The 13,744-nt window shown below is 40.5% G+C and overlaps 1 protein-coding gene across 12 annotated transcripts in view; it reads left to right on the forward strand.

Annotated features, from left to right (window-relative positions):
* Positions 1–13,744, forward strand: part of FBRSL1 (fibrosin like 1) — a 677,688-nt gene that overhangs the window by 553,207 nt on the left and 110,737 nt on the right. The window lies entirely within an intron of this gene.

Raw genomic sequence — 13,744 nt, forward strand, 5'->3', positions numbered from 1 at the left:
ATGTGACAGTAACAAAGAGCCAAGACTGCCACTTACTGAAATTCTGACTCTCCTCCGTTATTGTCAAAGACAAAATGTCCAGGCACAAAAGAAGGTCATGGGTTTTGTTCGTTGTTTGGTTTAATTTTTCTAACAATGCCTCGGCTATCTGTATGTTCCTGTATACGGATGATAAATGCACATTAAGCTTCAAATCAAAGATGCTGTGAAGCGCATTCCCTTGATGACATTCCTTATTTTCAAGTCAGCCTCTTTTCTGCTTAACTTTACACTAATCTTTCACTATTTTCTTTATTGATTGTAGTAAATACCTAATCATCTCTAAGCTTTCATTTTCAGCAGTTAGGGCCAGAAGGCTGGCATGGGAGAATTATAATCAATGATGGTTTCTTGATTAAATTAAGATTGCAAAAGAGTTTCAAAGTCCTTCAAACCATTTTAGTTCAGGACACTCCTAGTGGGCAAAAAGTATATTCTTTGAAATATTTTCATCCAGTTTTGTTTGCTTTGCACTTTTTTTCCTTTTCTAGTTTGTTTAATGTTTTGTGGGAAATAATTTCATGGTACTGTTTCAAACCCCCCCCCCCAAAAAAAAAACAAAAAAAAAACAACCCATAAAACCAAAATCCTGCGGCAGCCCTTGCAGTGTGTTGTGGAGTGATTCTCAAATTTTTGTACTGAGATTCCTGTTCCAGGGTAAAGGGTAAAATGTCATGTCCCTTAATACCGGTTTACAACTGTCAGGTGCTGATGCTGTGCTATATGAAGACATTTTAGAAGGTTTGGTATGAGTAAGTACAATAACTTGTAATCAGCCTTCTAACTTCCAGTTTGTTTGTGAGACTGCAGTAGTGTTTCAGATCACAATTTGGAACAGTCTCCACAACATAAAATACCTAGCTGGCACTAGTGCAGTAATTTTGGTTGCAACTGGATAGTTATTTTGTGGTGTGTTTTTTTAATTCACCCTGAAAGCGGCCATGTCTGTTAAGAGAGTGAAATCTTCAGGCCATATGAAATGTGATGACCATGACTCCATTTTATAACAGCTTGCTTGTCTCTCTGAAATTACGTTATAATGAGGTTTGGTTTATATATTTTACCTCTTTCCTCATTAAAGTGCTATCCTTCAGATGAAGCGCTTTGTATGTTGAAATACTGCATGGTTAAAATGAAGGCAGGTTTATAAGGATTTAATGTACTTGGGAGCCAAGGTTTTGCAGCTTTATAGCAGAGATGTTTTAACAAAGGACTTTATGGTAAGGGTGTGCTGTATTTTAGTCAGGCATTTGCTCAAGAGAAAATCTTGAGTAAAAAAGCCTAGCAGCCAGGAGAAACTATGAAGGAAAGAGCTTCCTCCAGATTTGAAGCTTGGTCTTGATAGATATTAAATCCATTATTCTTTAACAGTCTGTGAATTATTTCTTTTGTTGTCTCAGAGATGACGTGACATTGTTGCACTTCAGAATTGTGCTGTAATGCTTGGAAAGCTATTTCCTGAGTTGAGTGGGACTCTCATTTAATGCCAGAAGAAGTCAGGTGCCTGTGCTGTGGGTCTGTACCTTATCTGAAATGCAAATCTGCATGCATACATGTGTGAATGGTTCTCAGTGCAGAGCAGAAGAGTATCCAAAAGTTCAAGCTACATCTGTTTCCCAGAAGGGATAGCAGTTGCTCTTGCAGCATTTTATCCCTTCCATTGTTGTTCCACTATGGTGTTGACAGCTAGCCCTAAAATTGAGACTTTCCCCTCTCAGCCTTTGACTTGAGGGGAAGGTTTGGGAGTTGAGTAAGAGGACAACAAGAGTGCATGTCCTGGATCTGCCACTTCCACTGGTTAAACCAGGAGAGCGTATGCCTTAACACCTGGGATTTCTCTGCCATATCAAAGATTTAAGAGCTGTGTTTTCAAAGAGAATTCTCCACAGAAGCTTACTGATGTAAATAAAAAAAAAAAAAAAAGTCCAAAACATTAAACAGAGGAAAGCATGTGAGCAGGAAGAGTGTTGTCCAGACGAGTAAGCCCATATATTTGCAACAGCACATGATAAGGTGACCTGACTAGTGCATAGGGTGGAACTTCAAAGTTCTTTATGTAACATGATGCAACACCTTTTGGCCATGGAAGACAGCAGTGGGATGAAATGAGTGCAGAGGCTATCTGTTCATTTCCTTGTCAGTGCAGGGTTATCCATGCTGTGTATTACTTCATGCCTTGTCTAGTCTAGCTCTGCATGAATAAGCTCCTGCAACTTCACACTGGAGACCAGGCTACAACCTTGTATGTTGCTTAGTGCTCACTGGTTAGCTTGCTAGTGCATATATCCCAGGACCATGGTAACTGGCTGCTGAGCACTGAACTTGTGCTACCTACTCATGCCAGGTAGGTTATCCAGATGGCCATTAGATGGGTATGACATGGGGTTGCTACTGAACCAGGCCAGATCTGTAACAGTGACCTTCAACTGAAGACTTCTAATCCCATTATCAATCCCCTGAGCCCCATGGATATCATCTTTTATTAGAATCTGGATATAGCCAGGGACCTTGTATGTGTGCTAACAATAAACATAGCATTAATACATAATTTGGCCGCTTTTTAATTTAGCCCATCTCTATCCCCTGAACTCTCTTGACAACAAGTGTGCGTTGGTTGTATAAGGACAGTGTACACTAGGGGACTATGCAGTAACTAGAGGGACTTGGAAAACCATTTGTGAGCTGTCCTGCCAGCGGTAAGCAGAGAAGAAGTGTTATTTGTGCAGCATTTAATTTAAATAGGTCCCTTGTTCATATGGGTGGAAAGAGATATAAATGAGTCTTTTTACTGGTTCTGGAGTTCTGTTAAACTGCCTTGAGCTACCCTCCTCCATTTTCCAAGCCACATGCTAAGCAAAGCCTCCTATCAGATAGCAGGGCTAATGAGGTCACCAAAGAAACAACGTCACCTTTGTTGCAGAAATTCATAAGAATAATTTTAAAATAGGGCTAGAATGGCCTTTGGAAAGTCATCTAGTCTAGCTCCTTGCTCAGGGAAGGAATATCTCTGTCTAAACTATCTCAGACAAATGTGTGGCTAATCATCTCTTAAAACCTTCTCATTACAGATTTCACAACCTCTCTAGGTAATCTGTTCCAATAGTAAACCACCCTTATACAGTACTTAGAAAGTTTTTCCTGATGCCCAACCTTTAAATCTCCCTGTTGCCTTTCAAACATATTGCCTCTCTGTAACAATTACTTATGTATGTGAAGACTGCTTTCAAAACTGCCACTCAGTCTTCTCTTCCCCAAACTAAATAATTCCAGTTCTTCCAACCTGTTCTCATGTCATGTTTTCTAGACTTTTCCAAATAATTTGGAAAGAAATGTAACCAGTTTCTGCTTTTTCTTTTTCTTGCTGGTAAGATCCATGATGTGCTAATGTTTAAAAATGGCTAAGATTCAACAGCTTTGCATCAGAGAAATATTTCAGTGAAACAGAAATGGTTCATGAAATCATATAGATTTCATGGTTTGCCCCTGAAAACAGTTTGCCTCATAGTCTGTTTTTACTTTAAATTTTTTGAAATTTTGTTTCAAAATATATTTTCTTTTTGAAATTATTTTTACTTGTTATTTTTTAAGTTTACATTATTTTATTACTTCACAGTATGAAGTGTAATATCTTGTTTGTATTTGTTACTTTTTAAAAAAATTACTAGGAGCAACTACTAAGTACATATGGAAGCATCATCTCTTATTTTCTAAGGTGAAGCTGTCTCCTTCTGTGTTGAATGTTGAAATTACTTGCAGAGAAGAAATCCAAAGTTTTGATCAGTTATTTGGTAGCATTGCCTTTAATAACTGGCACATCCTTTGTCAAGTGAACAAGGTCCTACTGTTGTATGCGACTGGATTTTATTATGAGCTTCTGCAGTTAATGGACTTTACCAGCATCTATTGATAATATGCATTCAAATATAAATCCATAAAGACTTGTGGCCTCATTTAAAGGAAGCAGGTGGTGGCTATAGCACAGCGTAAACAACATGGATCTCAGCAGTGGGAGAGGAGAGAGATTTTGCAGCTGTGTTAGAAACATCCATGCACACACAATTCTATCTATGATATTTATGAGTTCTTAACTTTAATTATTATTTATTTGTATTGCACTAGCATCTAGTCGGGGGGACTCTAATTTGCTTGGTGTTTTATACAAGCACAGAACAAAAAACACCAAAACAACCCAAAGAGCTCCATCTCTCTTTCACCATATTACTTACACGCGCACACACACTTATGATTGTGTGCGTGTATAATAAGCCCGTGGCTTTGTAATTTGGTAATAGTGTCTGGAAGGAGTCCAAGTTGTTGTAAATATGAACTGTTGTCAATATTCCCCAAGCTTATTTGGACTCTAGGGTGGGCTTTATTAGCTGAAGGTCACACCATTGTGTTGTCTCCCTCTCCGGAGACCTCTGATACCTTTCTGAAAGGACAGCCCATTATCCTGGGGCTTAGAAGGCAGCTTTCTCTTCAGTGCCACTGAAGCTGATAAGCTTAAGAGGCATATTTCATTCCCCCACTGCTGCCTTCAGGAGACAAATCGTGTTTATCGTTCCTGATTAATTCCAGTTGAACAAAAAAATAAAATAAAATGAGGTGCACGCACGCACACAAATGCACGGACACAAAGGAATTACAGATTTTAGACCAGCCTTCTGTTGAGGTGTCGACTCGGCACAGGGATTGCAACAAGCAGTGTCTGTTGCCACCTCTTTGTTATCTTTCAGTGGTGCGTCTGAAGATGAATTTAGTGACATGAAAGGATCCCAGGCTCTGATCAGTTTAAAGAAGAAAGGATGGTGGGAAGAACAGGAGAAATAGTGGCATCAGCATTGAGGTTGGAATTGATTTGTAACAATTAAACATTAAGATCCAGGGAGAATGGCCCAAGGGTAGAGAAGGGCAAGGATTTTACTCTGTGCTACATGAAAAGAATCATGAAAACATACTGTATGTTGCTTCTGTGTTTTACAGCCCCCTTCATCACAGTTAAAAACATTTCCTTAGGAAGAACATGCAGGAACATAGGCAGATTGAAATGCCTTTGTTTATTTTCTTTACCCCCCCCCCCCCCCCCCCGGCCCTTTTCTTTTTCTTCTCTTTTTTTAGCTTGGTTTTAGAATGATCTGGAAATGTCCTGTTGATTTTTTTTTTTTCAAGTCACTGGTGTTTCAGTATAAATATTTCCCATATGTGGTTTCCAGTTCCTTACTGGCTTTACTGAGATTGAGAACATGGCACAATCTGATAATTATTACATTGTCTAATTTAGCAAGACCAGAAGTTGTTAAAGGCAGTGAAGTAGCATGATCTACTATGTAGGGTATAACCCATGAGTCAGGAGACCTGGGTTCTCTTTCTACTTCTGCCACCGGCTTGGTGGGTGACCCAAGGACAAGAGCTCTGTGAGATCTCTGGGTGATAAAGCCTAAAGTTGAAATGAGGGCTATTTATCAGCCTGAAGAAGTAGGTGCAGATGGGCAGCAGCATTGCATACACTTCTGAGGGAAGATCTGGAGCATAGCAGGGACACTTGACCGAGCCTTGAGACTCTCTTCCTGATACAGGAGGAGAAGGGAGAGATCCCCAACATACATTTGGCCTTTATCACAAGGCTCTTGGCACAGACTTCCCAAAGCAACTTGTCTCAGGTAACAAAAAATGGCTGATTGTGGGTCCCTGGCTTGAGATCTCTTAAAAAACCTTTACATTGCTGAGTATTCAAACTCTCTCAGCCTGGCTCCTGGAGTAGGGCTCATATCAGTGCTCTTTAACACTCCTTACCTAATGCTTTAGACAGGGCAAACTCCCCCTACTGCAGTGACAGTAGGGAGAAAGCTGCAGATCTCAAGCAGATAAGAATTAGCTTAGATCTGCAGCCTGTATATGATGAGGTATTGGCAGGAATTGAAGGCCAGACCTGGTCCATGGAGGTGACCCCTCCTATATCATTTAAAACAGTTGCTTTACTAGGTAGCCAGGATCAGAAGAGTCCTACTAGGAGGCAGAGATCCACTTCCATTTGCTGAGTTGTAGCCCAGGTGAAGTGTTTTCTGATAGTCTTTGTGATTGCTTTCTCTCCTCATCTGTTTTGAATGTTGAGAATGAAAAATAGAGGTTGGGAGGAGATCTCAGGTGGCTGAAAGGTGTTGGCTTCTGTTGCTAGGCTAGCTTGAATAATACTTTGTTTTACAAGCTCTGTAAGTTTATCAGTTGTTAAAAAAAAATGTATGAAGCTGGCTAATGTATTAAGAAGCAGGATATTGTTAGGCAAATTGCAATTGCTCTGCTTTAAAGGGTTTTAGCTTAGATTTCAGAAACTCCAAATGGCTGCATTGCTGCTGTTGCATTAACTTGAGAGTTCAGAAAGCAGAAAGAGGTAGGTGGCTGTCTCATGCTGCTAACTGAGCAGCATGGCTTCAAGAGGCTAGTGAGATTTTTGGAGATCTCCCCATTGCCTCCATAGCAAAACTACCTGGTTTTGCAGAATCACTTTGTCCAGCATGGCCACTGTGCACAGGAGACTACGTAATTCTAAACAAAAATAAATTCACCAGTGTTTGTTCCCTTGAATCCCTGATTCCATTTGCCTTTGAACCATTTTTAAACACAATTTGTGCCTTTAGGTTGCTACTAGCTTGGTTTCCCTGGCTAAAAAACCTAAAGATACAGCAGTGTTCTAAACCATTTACAAAACTGTGTTCATGCTTTACCAGTAAGGACTACATTTAACCATGGATCTTGCTAATTTGGCAGTGGTATGAGAGTAGACAAAAGGCCTAATAGCAGAGGCTGTAAAAGAATAAAGTTATTGGTTATTGAGGGAGAGCAGAAGAAGCCATTTCTATAATGCTTTCTTAAACTAGCATATATCAGGAGTTTCAGCCAACTAAACACCATTAGAAGTTCCATCTTAAAATGGACACAGTAACATGAAATGGCAGTTCAGACCTCTAATATTATTTTAACAACCCCTGGTGAATCTGTTGTCCTTGTTTAGTTTTGATTCAGGGATTGGGTTTAACTTGTCAGTCTCAACATAAAATATGCTGCAATTAATTTTTATATGGCAGTCTCCCCAGTGCCACAAATCCTTTCAAGAGAGAAACAGATCACAGAAAAAGCTCTACAAAGCTGGCTACATCAAAGAGCCCTGAAGTTGAAAGTATGGATATTGCAGCAGACTGGCTATGGTGATGTAGTAAGTAGGGCTATGTGAAGCTTCGGTTGCTGATTCGATTTGGCGGCCGAATCTCCGAATCAAATCAGGAGACCTTTTAACCTCTCCAAATTGAATCGGAACCCTCCAAATACTTCTGGTCCACTTCCGGGTCTGCTGCCGAGCACACAGGGGATCGATCCCCCTGCGCTCCTGTGGGACACGACATCTGCCCCAGCATCGCAGCATTCACGAGCCATGCCTGGTAGCTTGAGGTATGTAGAAAAAACATTTAAAGCTGTGTCTATGGCTGAATCGCTGATTCTCTGAATCTTTTGATTTGGATTCAGCCAAATCGAATCAGGACAGTGATCTGAATCAACAAATTGAATCGCTGTCTCCCGAATTGGGCCAAATCCAAATTGAATACAGCCTGTTACACCCCTAGTAGTAAGTGGAGGAAGAGTTCAGAGTCAGTCATAGGCTGAAAGCTTGTTGATAAAGTAAAGATAAGTACAGAGTAGCTAGCATTTTCATTCACATCCTTGCTCCTGCATGCCAGCTGCCCATGTAGACATACCTGACACTGACTAAGATATGAAGTAGTTTATTTTCAGGTAGTTGTTCTCTGGCTTCTCTGTTTACACGAGCCTTGAAGATTATGATGTGAGATCTGGCAAAATGGAGTCGTTCAGAGGAAGATAGAAATTCCAGATTAATCGCTTGATTTTATCAATGGTTGTCCAAATTCAGGGGTTATGTTTACAGAGGTGTAAATTATAGGGTCCAAGAAAGTCTAAATTGATAAAAACTAATGCATGAGGGGCCTGAAAACTACGACAGAAGCAGCAACTAGAAGCCCAGGGTAGAAAGGCTTATGGACATATGCACATGTTTACCTGTGCCCCATTATGCTACATTGGGCCTTTCAGCATGTAATTCAAAAGCCTTATCTGGCTCATTTAATGGAAAACTTGTGAAGAAGTCAGTGGCAGATTCATTGACTCAGTAGTCTAGGATCAAGGCCTATACTGATTTAGAATCAGATTCAGTTGCATATATATGCTAACTTTAATGCCTCCTCCCACTGAATTCAGTCCCAGGACTTTTGTGGTGAGTGAAAAGTAACATTAACTTAGTGAAGGCATTCTCATGGTTTTTCTTAAAAAGAGATTCTCACACAGCCCAATTAAGTACCATTTGGGTACCCAATCTAGTTTCAATTGGAGCAGACCCAAGAATTTGTGTAGGGCTTTCTGAGCATGGAAGAGAGTACTTCCTTTTTTCCCTGAATTTTGCCTGCAAGCATGGCTGGACTTTGACCTTTACATTTTGAGGGAATTAAAACTGCCATATGATGCCTGAAGGTTATGGCACTAGCCATATTTAAGTCAGCGTGCAAAGCTCCATCCCCTCTCTCCACCCCTAGTTTTAGGGGAATCTCCCAGAACAATCTCTTCCTGTTCTTCAGTCTCTTATATCACTGAAAACATTTTAGCTCTTGTTGAAATATGAAGTTCCATTTCCCTTATTAAAATTAAGACCCACTTTCTTACAAGGCAAAGTCATAATAAAGAGTGAAATTGGATCTATAACTTCATGAAAAGCAAGAGGATTTAAAAAACAAAAAACAAATCATGCATAGTAATACCATCCATTGTTCTCTTTCTGTGTTCTTTTGTATTGCTTAAGTCCTTGTGAACAAAGGACGCATAACTAGAGTTGTAAAAATAATCCAAGCATTTAAGTCAAAACTCAAAAGGCCCTTGGGAATCGCGTGCAAAGGTGCATCTATGAAATAGCGCTTTATGAATTATCTAAACAGACTTAAACATCCTAGTCCCACTGAAGTCAAGGAAATCATTGCCACCCTACTATAACAAGGCTGGGTTTCCATACTTGGTGTTTTGAGGGTTTGTGTCCCCTAAACAGGGTTGCTTGTCAGACTTTGAATGTTTGACAACTCCTTGCTTACAAATATAAGGGTTATTTTCTACTTGATTGGACTTCTACATCCTAATGTAAAGTGGCCTCGTGATCCACGCTAAGATCAGTTGTCGATTTAAAAAAAAATAATAATTTGGACATGGTAACTTCAGCAGCAAGAGCTGCTCTGCACCATGCAGAGCTTAAAATCATTGGGGAAAAGGTTTCAGACTGGGATTTAACCACGATATCTCTAATTATACGAAGAATGAAATTGGTGCAGCCACGTCTCCATTCTGCAAATCAGGTCACATAGCTCAGTCACTCTAATTAGAATAAGGGCAGGGACCTTGCTGTAACAGGGTTTGAATGCGAGTTTGACTTAAGACTGTAGTCTAAACCAGAGGCCGTATGAACACAGGGACTAACATGGTTGGTCCAGTTGGTTTTAAGAGCGTTAAGTCTCTCTTCTTCCTTTGGGAATCTGCAGTAATGGGGAATTTGAAGGGGAAGAGCTAGTTTAGACAAAGCCCTGGAAAGATTATTCATGTATAAGTCATTTAATCACAGCCCTTGGAAGACCAGGGATTTCATGAGTGAAGTTTATTAGTATTAAATTCTAATGCAATGGATTCTAATCTCTGCTTATGCTTATATCAATCCAAAATAACCTTGCGGAAATCAATAAATTGACTTCAGTAGAGCCAAATTCACTGGTTTATTATACCAGCGTAACCAGAATCAAACACTAGGACAGCTGTCTCTAGTTAGTAGCAGTAATCAGATTGGAAATGTGGAAAAGGGCACCATGGGTATTACGTGAAAGTTTGTGCTTTTTGTTGCCATTCAGAGATTTGCAGTAATGTTGCCAGTGGCTGGAAGGTTGTTTTTTAACTTCTCAGGGTGGTTCCATGCATCATGGCAATGGAAACTGAACTGAGCTTTAGTGTTTTTGAAAAGAGAACAGAGATCCAACAAGTGTATCAAAGGGTTAACAGATCAGTGGGAGAACTTGGCTTAAATTGAATTAAAAGGTAGGCGTTCCAAAGAAATGCTTTGCGGTGAATAACGGGCACCCCTTCAAAAGGATGATTAGAACATTTCAGAAAGGTAAATCTTCCTGGCACCCCAAACAGACAGGGTGGTGGTAGGGGGAGGAGAGGCACACTTGGGAGTTCCCTACTAAAGCTGTCCTAAGGGCTTTCGTTAATGAGCTGTCTCATTCTGTCCAGCACAGAAAGAAAAACAAAAGGGGTAGAGACCTTCCTTTGTCCCTGTGCAATTTTAATCTGATTCGCTCTTTCTTAATCATCTTGGAGGATTATAAAAACAAAACCTTTTAAATTTTTGGTTCTTACTGCTTTTTTCCCTTTCCCAAACATCATTTGTTCTTTTATCATGCTGCATTTCTTCACCAGTGTATCAGCTGCCTTTTCTATATTTTCTATATAACAAAAATCGGGAAGGAAGGAAGGAAGGAGTGAGGAGAAGGGTGGGGGGAAAGAGTGGAGGTTTCTTTGATTCATTCAACAGCACAAGTGTTCCTTGGCCTTTTATGCTAAGGAGTGGATGTAGCTCTTGAACAAATTGGCCCTACTTGTTTGCTGGCTTAGGCCATCTTGTTATCCAGCCAGCTGTGTTTTGATCTTGGAGGGCCGTTTGAAGATTAAATTGAGACATCTTTTGTTATTATTAAGTGCAGTAATTAAATCAGCTCAGTGTTATTTAAGTGTGAAAAATGTCGCTTTGCTGGCCCATGGGCGCCTGAAGTTGCCATCAGACAGCTGTGTTGCTTCCAGTGCTGATGATGAAGAGGTAGGCAGAAAAGAGCACAAGTGCTCTCCAAATAATTTTCACCTCTTTCTGGATTAATCCACCCCCTCCCCTCCTTTTGTCCCCCCACCTTTTCGTATATGGTGTGTCCTGTCCCCCCCACCATCACTACACGCTTCACCAAGAACAAGGGTTTGAAAGGGAATTGGAAAAAAAGGAAGAGAGGAGGGGTGTTGAAACTGAGCATGGGAAGTGTGTAGGAGGGTGACTGAGCTATCCAAATGAGCAGCTGCTTCTCCAAAGGGAAATGTTTGTCGTCTGAGCTTGCAAGTTCTTGTCTCAGTGAATAGCATAAGGGCTTAGCTAGCCTGAAGGATAGAGGATATGAACTACAGTGCATGGCAGTTTCCCCTGCTGGCCCCTCCCCATTGTACATGTTCTGCTGGTCAAGTAGCATGGGGTTAAGAAACTTGTTTCCATCTGTGTAATTGATTGGTGAAGTGGTATCACCTGTGAGATCTGAGGCCTAATGCATCCTGGAGTTGTTCCATCAGGTGACTGGGTAGTGGGAGGATGCAAGGAAGTTGCTCACATATAACCTCCCCTGCCTTTTGTTGACTGAACAGACTGCTGCAAAACTCACTGAAGGTGAGGATCCCTGTTTAGAGCTCAGGAAAAAGAAGCCTCATGAAAAAGTGAGATCCTCAGTGGGGAAATAGTCCTTTAGATGTTGAGTGCATTTACGTGCTGGGTCAAGTTGGAATGCAGCCTTGCTTTTTCACTACCAGTTGGGCTGATCACTTGAGTGTGACTTAGTATATTCTTACCCTACCTCCTAGAAACCTCACTTTCCCCTCCTAAACTTGTATGAATGTGCCACTGCGCTTGTGGTTACCAACAATGGTGAAATTCAGTGACTCAAGCCTTTTAATATGAAAGCAGCAGGCTCGGCAAACAAGATCACCCAAGGCATATTTCAGCTGCAGTGTTGACTGCCAACACAGAATTGTGCACTCCCTCAAGAATACACTCCACCCTCGCTACAAAGCTGTCTTGTTAGTCTGTCCTCCCAGATAGAAGCCTGAGAGCCAGTTGTATCTCCAGTAATTGTTCAGCAGCCTCTATTTGCATCTCTTTGTATGCTTTGTGTTTTATAGGGTAGGGAGCAGATTTGCACTTCACTAGTATTTTTGGCAGAAGTATGGCAGATGGGTGGGGATGGGGGAAGCGGGAGTCTGATAAATCTGTTTTCCTTACCTTGTTTAAAATTGCCTGTTAAAATTCAGCAGCCGCACCTCCGATCAGCCTAATGGTGTCTGCCATGTTGCGAGTACACAGTCATTAGTTGGTCCAATTCATGTACACCGAGGTAGGCGGGTGACATGAATGCAAAGGAGACAACGAGAATAGAGGGGGGGGAGGAAGCTTGATAATACAGTGACAATGAAACATACGGTAGTCACACTGGAAAACTTTCTCCTTCATTAGCAGGGATCTGTTGAGTTTCTGCTCACATTAGGGTAATTAACACAAGTACAGATTGTTGAACATCTGTGCAGTTTAACTATATGGCCGGTTCCCAGGCTTTAAACAGGGTTGTGAGGAGCCAAATGCAAAGCAGTATGAAAAGCCCACACACTATTCATTTTCCTGAAATTAGCATTTCTGGATGAAAGCTGATGTTGCACGTCGGCTATAAATTTTCTCTGGTCTGTCGCCAAGTTGGCTAATGATCTGAGGTTAGTGTTTGTTAATAATTTTAAGATCTTGTTACTTTTAGTATTCTGGATGGGAAGTTTTTATCCTTTAAAAAAAACTCCAACAAAACATATGTGGGTGTATTATATTAAATATACTTCTAATCATTGGTAATAAAAACCCAGGAGGAACGTTGGGAGAGGGGGGGGCTGGCTTTTGTGTATTTTCAACACAACTGCAATTTTAATTTTCTAGTCTTGTAAATGCCTGTGAGGCTGCACTTGTAATGTACCATAGATAGGACTTGTATACATAAAGCACATAAATGTCTATGTGGAAGAGCAGTGTGCGTGTGTCTACGCTTACCTTGTTTACTTATGGACAGGCATAACATACACAATACATATTGAGATTATCTACTGATACAAAGATAAATAAATGTATCTCTTAAATTTCTTCTGTATGGATTATTCCATAGGGCTGTTGTTTTTGCCCTGGCATTTGAGAGCTGCTTTTTTGCTGGTGCTTTAATCTGCCAATTGAGAGCATCTGGGATGCAGGAGCTGTCAAACTCTTGATTTCTATTGCCAACATCCATGAATTCTCAGCAGAGGCCCATGACTGAAATTACCTCTTTCCCCCATATCAGTTGTTATAAGGGAATGCTTGAGAGTGATCATAAATTATTTTTTTCTAACTGCATGCTTTTGATTTTTCTCTTGTCAGTACAACTTCCTAAATTTTTTTTACATTATTTAATGTCTCTTGTTGTGTTCATGCAGCTAGGTGTGCTTACATCTCATAAGAGTGCACGCCTCGTATATAGAAGTGAATATTTGCATTGCCACAGCTGCTGTCAGTTGAAGTGCATTATTTGAGAATGAGAGGTGGACAACCTGCTCTCCATCATATGTAAAAGCATAACACATGGATACCAGGATGGTATTCTTTACGCATACACACTCTGTCTCCAGTTGTAACCCTGCAGCCTTTTTACAGGAGTAGAAAATTAGATTTGTCTTAAGTCTTCAAGGCCCTGGGTAAGCCCAAGGCTGCAATTTGTGTGCAGTACAGTTTGTGTAGTAAACATATTAATATGTTTAATAAATTGGTTAATGCAAGTTTAGGAGCACCAGATTA

This window comes from Alligator mississippiensis, chromosome 10, assembly GCF_030867095.1.
Source record: "Alligator mississippiensis isolate rAllMis1 chromosome 10, rAllMis1, whole genome shotgun sequence".
NCBI classification, from domain to species: Eukaryota; Metazoa; Chordata; order Crocodylia; family Alligatoridae; genus Alligator; species Alligator mississippiensis.